The sequence below is a fragment of the Scatophagus argus genome, chromosome 7, assembly GCF_020382885.2.
Source record: "Scatophagus argus isolate fScaArg1 chromosome 7, fScaArg1.pri, whole genome shotgun sequence".
Classification (NCBI taxonomy): domain Eukaryota; kingdom Metazoa; phylum Chordata; class Actinopteri; family Scatophagidae; genus Scatophagus; species Scatophagus argus.
Window position 1 is genome coordinate 2,996,398 of NC_058499.1, and position 10,713 is coordinate 3,007,110.

The following is a 10,713-nucleotide window of genomic DNA, read 5'->3' on the forward strand; positions in this document are numbered from 1 at the left end:
AATTAATATTTATTTGACAATGATAAATCTAACCAAATTTGATCAATTTTCACTAAAGAAACAATAATCTCTTAATTAGAAATCCCCTGTAAAGATGCTTTTCGAAGCAAATTCGCCTGAAAATGTTGAAAACTTGAGCAAAACACTGCATATCCTGCACCTTAATAGATCAGAATGACATGAATTTTCAGGACTTGAGACTCTGGTGGAGTGAAAAAGGTAGCAGTTCTGATAAAAAGGCTCAACATTCGCCGTCTTCTAAAACAATGGATTCACTAGAGGGTAACACGTTTTGCAGCTTCAGTTTCACTAAGGCCCCCTGCTGGTGAAGAAAACATGGCCTCCTGTGTCTGCAGAACCCCAATTCCAAACAGTTGGGAGGGCGTGTAGAACAAAAATACAGTGTGATATTTTTCTTTCTGACATACAGTGCATCTGGAAAGCATTCACGCCGCTTCGCTTTTTGCACATTTTGTTACGTTACAGTTTCATTCCAAAATGGATTAAATTCATTTTTTCCCTCAAAATTTAATTTTTTAAATTCAATTTACTTTATTAATCCCAAACTGGGAAATTACTTCTCTGCATTTAACCCATCACTGATTGAAACACACACACATGCAACACGCAATAAAACACGCAGGAGCAGCGGGCTGCATCAAGCGCCCGGGGAGCGTATGTTGGGGGTTAAGTGCCTTGCTCAGGGGCACATCAGCCGGCTAATGGGGGGTGGGGACATTATCACTCCACCACACTCAAATTTACAACCTGAGGGTGAGGGACACTAACAGACTCAATAGAATCATTAAGAAGGCCACCATGTTGTGGGAGAAGAACTGGACTCTCTGACGGTGGTGTCTGAGAGGAGGATGTTGTCCAAAATAAGGACCATACTGGACTTTCCCTCTCACCCTCTCCACAATGTGCTGATCAGCTACAGGAGCTCGTTCGGCAACAGACTCTGACTCCCACGATGCACCACAGAGCGAAACAGGAAATCATTCCTGCCTGTCGCCATCAAACTGTTAAACTCTGCACTGTGACGGACACACATACTTTTATATATACAATGTATATGCGGTTTTACACATGTAAATACCTGTATTTTTAGATTTATACTTATCTTGTTGTTTATCCTATTTCTATATCTTTCACTTTTCTTTCTTGGTCAGGAAAACTGCAAGTGCAATGTCTGTACGAAAAACAATTCTTATTCTGATTCTGATGGAATAATCAAACCACCTAAAGTCTGTATCTTATTCAGTCAACTGAAAATGGAGACTTAGTCTTCCAGCTTATCAGACTGGATGGACAGATGTACATGACAGATGTACATGATGCAACAGCATATATGTACATATATGCTATACATAATATATGTAAATATATGTGTGCATATATATATATAAACATATAGTTGAAAGACATATATGTGGGGGAAATACATGTGGCATAGATAAAAAAAAACGTATATGTTAATTTATTTTCTTTCCATGTGGGATATGAAAGCTCGCCTGGAGTTTGCCAAAAGGCACCTGAAAGACTCTCAGACCACAAGAAACAAAATTCTCTGGTCTGATGAAACAAAGATTGAACTCTTTGGCATGAATGACAAGCGTCATGTCTGAAGGAAACCAGGCACTGCTCTTCACTTGGCCAATACCATTCCTCCTGTGAAGCATGGTGGTGGTAGCATCGTGCTGTGGGGATGTTTTCCAGCAGCAGGAACTGGGAGACTCGTAAGGGTCGAGGAAAAGATGACTGCAGCAATGTACAGAGACATCCTTGCTGACAACCTGCTCCAGAGTGCACTGGACCTCAGACTGGGGTGAAGGTTCATCTACCAACCGGACAACGACCCTAAGCATACAGTCAACATCACAAATGGCTTCAGGACAACTCTGTGAATGTCCTTGTGGCCCAACCAGAGCCCAGATTTGAACCCTACTGAGCATCTCTGGAGACATCTGAAAATGGCTTTGCACTGACGCTCCCCATCCCACCTGATGGAGCTTGAGAGGTTCTGCATTGAAGAGGTGGAGAAACTGCCCAAAAACATGTGTACCAAGCTTATAGGATCACACTCAAAAAGACTTGAGGCTGTAACTGCTGCCAAAGGGAACAAGTATTGATCAAAGGGTGTGAATACTTATGTACATATTATGTTTTTGTTTATTTATTTTTAATAAATTTGCTTGTTTTGTTTTGTTTCACTTTGTCATTATGAGGTATTTTGTGTAGATTTTTGAGGGGGGAAAAAATGAATTTAATCCATTTTGGAATGAGACTGTAACATAACAAAATGTGCAAAAAGTGAAGCGTTGTGAATACTTTCCGGATGCACTGTATGCTCAACTGAAAGTGTATGTAATGTTTTTCTAAAAGTGAACTTCCATGTCTTCCTTTAGCTAACGACTTGGTCAAATGGACATCAAATTGGTTGCAGTGTGCTCTGAGTGTGCCTCTCTACTTTTCTCTTCCACTCCCTCTCTGGCGTCACATCATCCATCTCCGCACTCCATTGTTCACCCAACTCTTAACCCTCACACGTGCGTCCCATACCAACCTCCACTCAGCCTCTCGCTTTTCCTCTGGAACTGTTATTCCTCTCCTCATGAATCATGTGATTGCTTCACTTCAAACTGAGAAGGGCAGCACATTGACTTTGCATTAGAGCAGGAATGGGAATCAATCAAACCACTGGCTTCAGTAAAAAGGATTTCTTTATTTGCCCTCTTATCTTACAGAAAACAGCTCCTGACTGGGCTGCTGTGTGTTGAATTAGCTGTGACCTAGAAAATGTTTTACGCTCAAATGTCTCAGAACTATATTTAAACTGCTCAGTAAAACAGTCAGCCTAGTTGTCCATTCCCAAAGCCCATTGTTGTGACTAATTTTGCACTGACCCTGCCAGTGAAAATTGTCAACATTTGGGTCAGCCTATGTACATGTGATGCAGCGTGTGTGTGTGTGTATGCACAGGAACACACACACACACATATATTGTTTAAAAGTCTTGTTGATTACTAAGAAATTAAGAGATCAACGAATGTAGCACACTGGACATAAACATTCATGTTTATATGCAAAGTTCAGAAATCCTAAATTTGTCAGAAAGCTTTTGTAAAAGTTTAGCAATAAGGGCCAGAAGCGGCCTGTCGAATTATCTACTGTCTGTTGTGCTCACTAAATCCAATCGGCAGCTTCCTCATCAGAATAAACCAGTCTATGAATAGTAAGTGGCACTACAGGCTCATTATGACAAGACAGTGACGAGACTGTTAGCCTTCAGAGAAAAAACCACCATCACTGTGGAAAATCTGCTCACTCTGCTCTGTGAAGAGCTGAAGCCGGGCTGCTTTTAGGCTAGGCTGTGTCCCACTGACATTTTTTAGCATATAGCATGTCAGTGACTAAAAATTCTTATCACTGTAGTTGTAGTTTGATTTAATGAAATGCTACTGTCCAAACCACAGCACCAGCTGTTCATTTGGTTGAGGAATGGTCTGTTTGAATATACACAGAGCAGGGAACAGAAGCTATGAAGGGTGCTGCAACATGAAAGATTTTAGATTAGATTTATTTTGTCACATCTTAATTTAACATGTACCATATATACTGTATGTTGAAATGATTACCAGTCATTCCAAACATTTCACATGTCTGTAATGGCTATGGTGTGATCTGAATGCAACTGTACTGTGCCTTCATTCGAGTTGTCAGTTAGGTGGTTTGTATCCGGTGTCTCGTCCCAACAAATACTGTAGCGCTACATGCAGCTATCAGGATGCAACCCTCCAGCCACACAAAGTCATCTACTTGCCATGTGATTTGACTGCTGAAGCCTCATATTAGCTTCGGTCAAATTTTAGAAAGCATTTTCATACTGGTCAGGCCCCATGGATTAATGTGAAGGAAAGCCTAGCCTTTAATAGGAGAGAAAACAAAATGTTTGTCTGCAAATGCACTTTATGTACACTTTATTTAGCTGTTTTTAAGCTATTGTTGGAGTTTGAAGCAGTGGCTTAACTTTCCCAGCTGTGTTTAGCTCTTGCATTTCCTGTTTTGTTTGCACAAAACATTCATCATCATCATCCTGGTGCTATTTTTAAAGACCGCATGTCACTTCTGTTCATGTTTGACAAAAGTATATTTAAAAAACACGCACACAAACACACTCAGATGTGAGTGGCATTTTGGAAACAAATTAATTCTGTGTAATAACATAATGGATTCACTTGATTAACAAAGGCAGTATAGAATATTTCCCATATATTTAGAACAGCCAAAAAAACAAAAACTTATTATGCACGGTGCAGAGTGTGGAATTTCCAAATGGGAACACAGGGGCTGCTATCTGTGAATATGGTTTGATAAAAAGGGTAACCGTGTAAACGAATAAAAGGGGAATTTTGCAATGAAAGAATTCCATTTTTGCAGGGAACGAAATGAGAACACATGTTTGTCTGTCTGTGGCCTCATTTCCTGGCTGTAGTTCAGCAGTTTTTATAACTACACAAAAAGTGCTGCCCCACTGCAGCACAGTGCATCGATGTTCCTCAAAGAACAGGTATTACTTTTTCCCTCGTATTTACATGTTGTGAGCCACATGTTTGACTTGGCGTTCTGTAAGGCTTCACCGCAAAGTCTGTCAAGCGTTTTTGAAATGACCAACACACCATACCGTGCCCTCGCTCATCTGAACACACTTATCTCTGCAGGTCCAAACTTCAATAAATTTTAGGATCACACATGATAGCTCACAGATTGTAGAAATGCATATTAGATACAGTGAGAAACCCTTTGGGTAACTCCTCCTGTAACTCCTTGTGAGTCAGACATCACCACGTTTTATTTTTATGCGCAAGACTCAAACTATTTGACTGACTTAATTTTAGTCGCAGTCTCATGAGTATGTTCAAAGGTCAAGAATTGGATTCTATCAAATCTGAGACACAGCCAACGCTCTCTTCAGAGGACGCTGATTATTTGAACAACTGTGCTGCACTCGAAACAGATTTTTCATGACCATACTTCGGCCAAGCACATCTTGCTATGATGCTCTGTTCTGTGTTGTAGTAGCTTGAAATAACAAAATAGCAAAGCATAGTTTCAATTTTAATCAGTAACTGTTTGTGTCTGTCCAGTTCATTTATTTCATCGCCCTTCCTCGGTTAAATTCAGTCCAAATGCGGCGCTTCGACTTCAGCTTTGAAGAAGAGCAGCAGAGCTTGTTTGACTGGCAGGGGATTAGGCTACATTTCAGCGGTTTGCCCTGTGACGTGGCATATATTTTTGGCAGTAAGTAGTAAGTAAGTCTACCTTTTTTGTGACTGTTTTGAATTGTATTCACACTTGACAGAGATTTGCATGGTCTACTCTCTTTATTGAGGTTACTTTGACAAGTGGATAGATTGCCGTGAAATCTCGTAAAGACATTCATAGTCCCCAGAGGATGAATTCTGAAGACTTTGATGATCCCCATGTTTTCCTCGAACTCCACATTTGTTGTTTTTAGTGAGTCTAGTCTAGTGAGTCTTTAGTGAGTAGCACTTATTTAATTGTAACGAGTAGGTTAGAAACCTGTTGCTACTGGGATAGACAGCCCCCTCTTTTCCTCATGTGAAGTTCAAGTCAAGTCAAGTCAAGAGGTTTCTATTGTCATTTCAGCATTTACAGTAACAGTGAAACGAGACAGCGTTCCTCCAGGTGACCAGGTGCTACATTAGAAATGAAACATGACTATACATACCGCATAAAGACTGTAGATACAAACAACAAGGAGCGGCACCAACCAGGACATGATCCTGTTATGGAATGTTTGAGACATAATGGTCTATTACTGATCTGCAGCGATGTCTGGCTGTGATAGGCATGAACATTGGCTGTTCCGACATCCATGCAACCAGGATTGTGCCACCGGTCAGGCTTAGTACACAAAGTAGCACCATAGTTGACCCGGAGAGGCCACTGCGTGCTACCGACACGCCGCCATCTTGGCCGTCAATAAGTTTGCTGATCATTCAGTTAACTGGTGTGTGGCTGCAGAAATACTCCCAGGGAAACGTGGCTAACTTTCCCTCCTCTCAAGATGCACTCTATATTACCTCTGTGAACCTTCACCACTTTCATTATTCATTCTTTATTATTATACTAGGCAGTTCACTGCATGTGTCTTTACATGTTCTGTGGGCCTTCCATGTTTCCCTCGTTGTTGTCTTTTGAAGGTACTAGTTGGTGCAAGAACATCTGGAAAGTTCTAATTCAGATGATCTGATCTGTGACCACTTGTATTCTGAAGTCCAATGGGCAAATCTTCTAACCTCTGGGAAGGAAGCACAGACTAAACGGCTAATATAACACTAATGTACAAATCAAACAGTGACGTTTAGCTCACTGTAAAGTGCATAAACCACACCATATACCTTCTACATCTTAATAGGAACATACTGGCAGCAGCTTGAAAACAGCTTGAAATAATAGAACATTTTAATGTGCCTGTACTCATTTAAAAGTTTGCCGTGAGCATAAGGCTAACACCGAAGCTGTAAAAGCAGACTGTAAAGTTTATTTATCATCCTGTTTAAATAATGGATTTGAGCTTTTCTGGTGGGGAAGGTCACATTATGTGAGACATCATCTGTAACTAATTTGATGTGTAATTATTATTATTTAACATGCAGGAGAGACTGATTACATGAGGACCAGTGTGTTGCCTCTGATTCCTGTCCAGCAGCTGCGTGTGCTCCATTAAGGGTGATTCATTTTGGTAGAGAAGTATGTGAACTAAGGTCTTGTTAAATCTGTCATAATGTTCACAATATCAGCAGTGGTTTATATGGCTTTTACAGGTACGACCCATGCAGCTCATTCTTTTCAATTACACTCCACTAAGGTGGCTGACTTGCTTGTAAGGACACTACACAACAGTATGAACCTGCCCAATACATTTCAGAGCATTGGCCTTCAAACTGGAGGCCTAACATACTTAAGTGACACAATGATCACACAGCTTCAAGACACACTGAAAATATGCCACCACCACACCACCAATAAAAATAATTGACGTTGCACCTATGAATTAGAGATTCTGGGCACTTAAGGGAGCATTTGGTCAAGTATTTTAAAGTTTTGAGACAAAATTAAAGAAGTTTAAGTAGATTTTTTCTTTCTTTCTTTCTTTATTACCACATTTAACCTGCCAGGCAAGAAAGTTAAAATTACTCCATCTCTGGAAATCAGTTTTTTTCTTTTAAATTAGTGAGAGGAGACTAACGATTTATTGTATCTCTGAACTTCCGTAATTCATTTTTAAATGGGACCTGCATGTGACCTGTAAATCTATTCTGGTGCTGGTAGACTTATCCTTGTCTCATCTGAGTCTGAATTATGTGTCTTTTATGTGACTTTTATTTGGTTTTACCCTGCAACATTTAGACATCAGTAAATGTCTGACAGATCAGAGAAGAGACTTTAACTGTGTAGCCACCACCGCCAAGGGAGTAACCAGCCTGCTGCAAAGCTCTGGTGGTACTCACTGACTCACTCACTATTTATTAGTTTCTAAGAGATGGAGGAGATTTATTGGGCAGTTCTATTAATGTAGCTTATTGTGGCAGAGACATGAATGGCAGCAATCAGATACACGTCAGCGATAGCTTGTGTTTCAATGGAATCTGAGAGCCTGATGGGGTTTTAAATGGAGACCCAGATGTTTAGCATATTATGTTCAAATCTGACAGCAATATACAGTATTACTAAACTTTTACTTTGATGTTTCTCCATAATAATTCCTCTTTCTACAGTCATCCAGGACATGAGCCCTCTGAGAACAGAGTGCTGTCACATTAACAAAATGTGGCTCTGTTCTCATGTGCAATTTGATTCAATCAACATGTTCAGTCCAGGTCCAGTTTGAACATTTCTGATGATTAATAAACCAAATTCAGATATGTAGACCGACAAACACGTGTCTCAAGAGCGCTCTTGATGTCAGCAGAGCTGTTTTGGGAGGAAATGGGAACTTCATCAGGAATAATTTGTGGATGTCACTTTCATTATACACAAGACTCATCTTCTTTAAGCAGAAAACAGCACAGCACACAATTATCTCTGGTTAGATCTGGTTTCTTCTAGGAATGTTTTGGGTTTTAGAGGAAGTATTTTGTAAGCCTGTATTTGTTGCATAATACAAACAAAATGATTATTTTTGTAGGGGATTTATTCACTGCACCCATAATTATACTTGGTTGGTTGGGACCAAACTGCTGTCATGCTACACAAATAAAAAGCATGAGGACACTGGAACGGGGAATTGGGTGTAGCTGACTGTTTCACTCAGTCTAATCTCAAACAGACCTTGTTTTTGTTTTGCTGTTTTCTTTTTTTCTCCACATGACTGTCTGACATGAAAAGGAACCGAGGAAACATTAGTTGGACACGTGACAGTCTAAAGCACAAAGTGGGTGTTCCATATAATGCATTGCTCAAGCAGTCACACATTAGCATACACATCAGTCATGTTTTTAATCATGTAAACATGACAATAAAGATTTTTTTTCACTTTAATTTTTTGCAGCAGTGTGTCTTTTTCCTTCTATAAAAATGTTTGACATGATTTGTGAAAATGATATCTGGTAATACTTTGTGCTGATTACTGTGACCTGAGAGCTGTGTTCATGTTTAAAGGGTCAATTCACGCTAAAAATGGAAAAGCATATTTTCTGTCATTTCAAGTGACTAAAGGTATGTCCCACGCTATCAGAATAATCAGATCTCAGTGTGAAAAGTTTTCATTGGACCAATTTATTTCTGAATAAATGGTTCCAATAAAAACTCTTTGAGGAATTGTTTATTTTCACTGGAAACAAAATCATCTGAATTGTTTTCACATATCTTGAGGGCTAAAGTCAGATTTTATGACTTGATTTTCAGTATAGAGTCAACATGGATATTATTTTCAAACTGGTACTAACTGATGACTGTCAAGAATTTCTTCAAAGCTCAAGTGAGGCCCATCCTCACCTGGGCTTCTGTAACACCTGCTGGGTACATTCAGAAACTATTAATTTAAGCTAATCTAGCTAGCCAGCTAATCTTCATCATTTAACAGACAGATGTCTGAACTGTTGTTGCTACATGCCTGTTTCCTTCCTTACTTTATGTTCACTAATGCACAGGTGCTGTGCCTGCAAGAATGGAGTGCCCTGAGGGGTTGTGTAAAGAAGTGTAAAATACCGGTTTGAGAAATAGTTCACAATCGTGTTCTGCAATTGTGCTGAACAAAGCTGAGGTGTTGAAGAGAAACAAGGTTTTCATCCAACAGCAAAATATTTGAGGTGATTCTCATAAAGAATTTCCTCAAACTAACCACATATGTGGCACCTATTACACACCGCCGTAAACGCAGATCCTCTCAGCGCAAGTCTTCACATGCAGCTTATGAGTGAGAAAGGTTGTGTTAGTGTGTGCATCTCGATTCAACAAAATACAGAACACAATGGTGGTGCAGCTGACAGAATATGTTTTTCACTTCACGTTTCTGCACACCACAGATATGTTAGCTTTGTACTTTTCATATGTATCTCATCAAAATTTGTGGCCTACATGTTGTGTTCAGATTACATGCATATGGACGGGATGACTGCCAAGCAAGAGACCACTGCTGGAGTCCAACCAACCAACAAACATTTTATTGACAGACCCGGTGTTCTGGTTGCTGGGGAGGATCAGGCCATTCCATCCAGGGCACTAGGCCTCACAGGAGAAAACGGCATCAACACTATTTTTATGCACAGTTTTAACAGGACATACCAGCATAGTAGGCTCCAAACACATAAAACATCCATCCATCCATCCATTTTCTATGTCGCTTATTCGTCAGGGTGGCGGGGGAGCTGGAGCCTATCCCAGCTGACTACAGCCAAGAGGCGGGGTTCACCCTGGACTGGTCGCCAGTCAATCGCAGGGCTGACACACATAAAACAGTCTATCTAAATATATGAAAATACTTTGGATCAACTACGCACATGGGTGACATCTCAGAAACTGACCTGAGATCTACTCTCTAAGGTAGCCTACTATAGTCGTAGAGCTACCAGTGTGAATGCAGATGTAGAAAGGGAGGCACAAGTTAGTAGTATACACAAAATGTTCCCTCACTTTGTAGTACAGCCCTCAGGAATTTAATCAAGGACTCTGCCATGCATAAAATCAGGAGAAAGGCGTTTTTAAGGCAGAAACAGACTTTATTACTTTCAGTTATTGATTGATTTGTGCAATACTCTTCTGTTTGCACCACTAATAAATGGATGTCACTTGGCGTCACTCGCCAGTGTCATGAGTGTGGTTCGGGACATTTGGGCTCCCTTTTATTGTGGCCATTTAGACTTTTACAGCACTTGAGCTTTTCATGGAAAAGGCTTACTATCATGTGTCATCATGTGTGTATTAGCCCATGTATGCATGCATTTTAGTGGTGCAATTTCTTCACTGACAATATTATGGCTGCTTGGCAAAGAAAAAAGGGTCACAAAACGAGTAGGCTTTGTTTGCAAAGGAGCTTCACAATTTTGCTTTTTTCTGTTTGTAATTTTAGTTTTTACTGCTGTAACACGCATCTTAAAACCCCCTTCTTTCCTTTGACTTTAATCTGATTCTATATGTTTATATTTTTTGAGATTTTTATCTGTTTTGGACTCAGTCAAGTCAGTC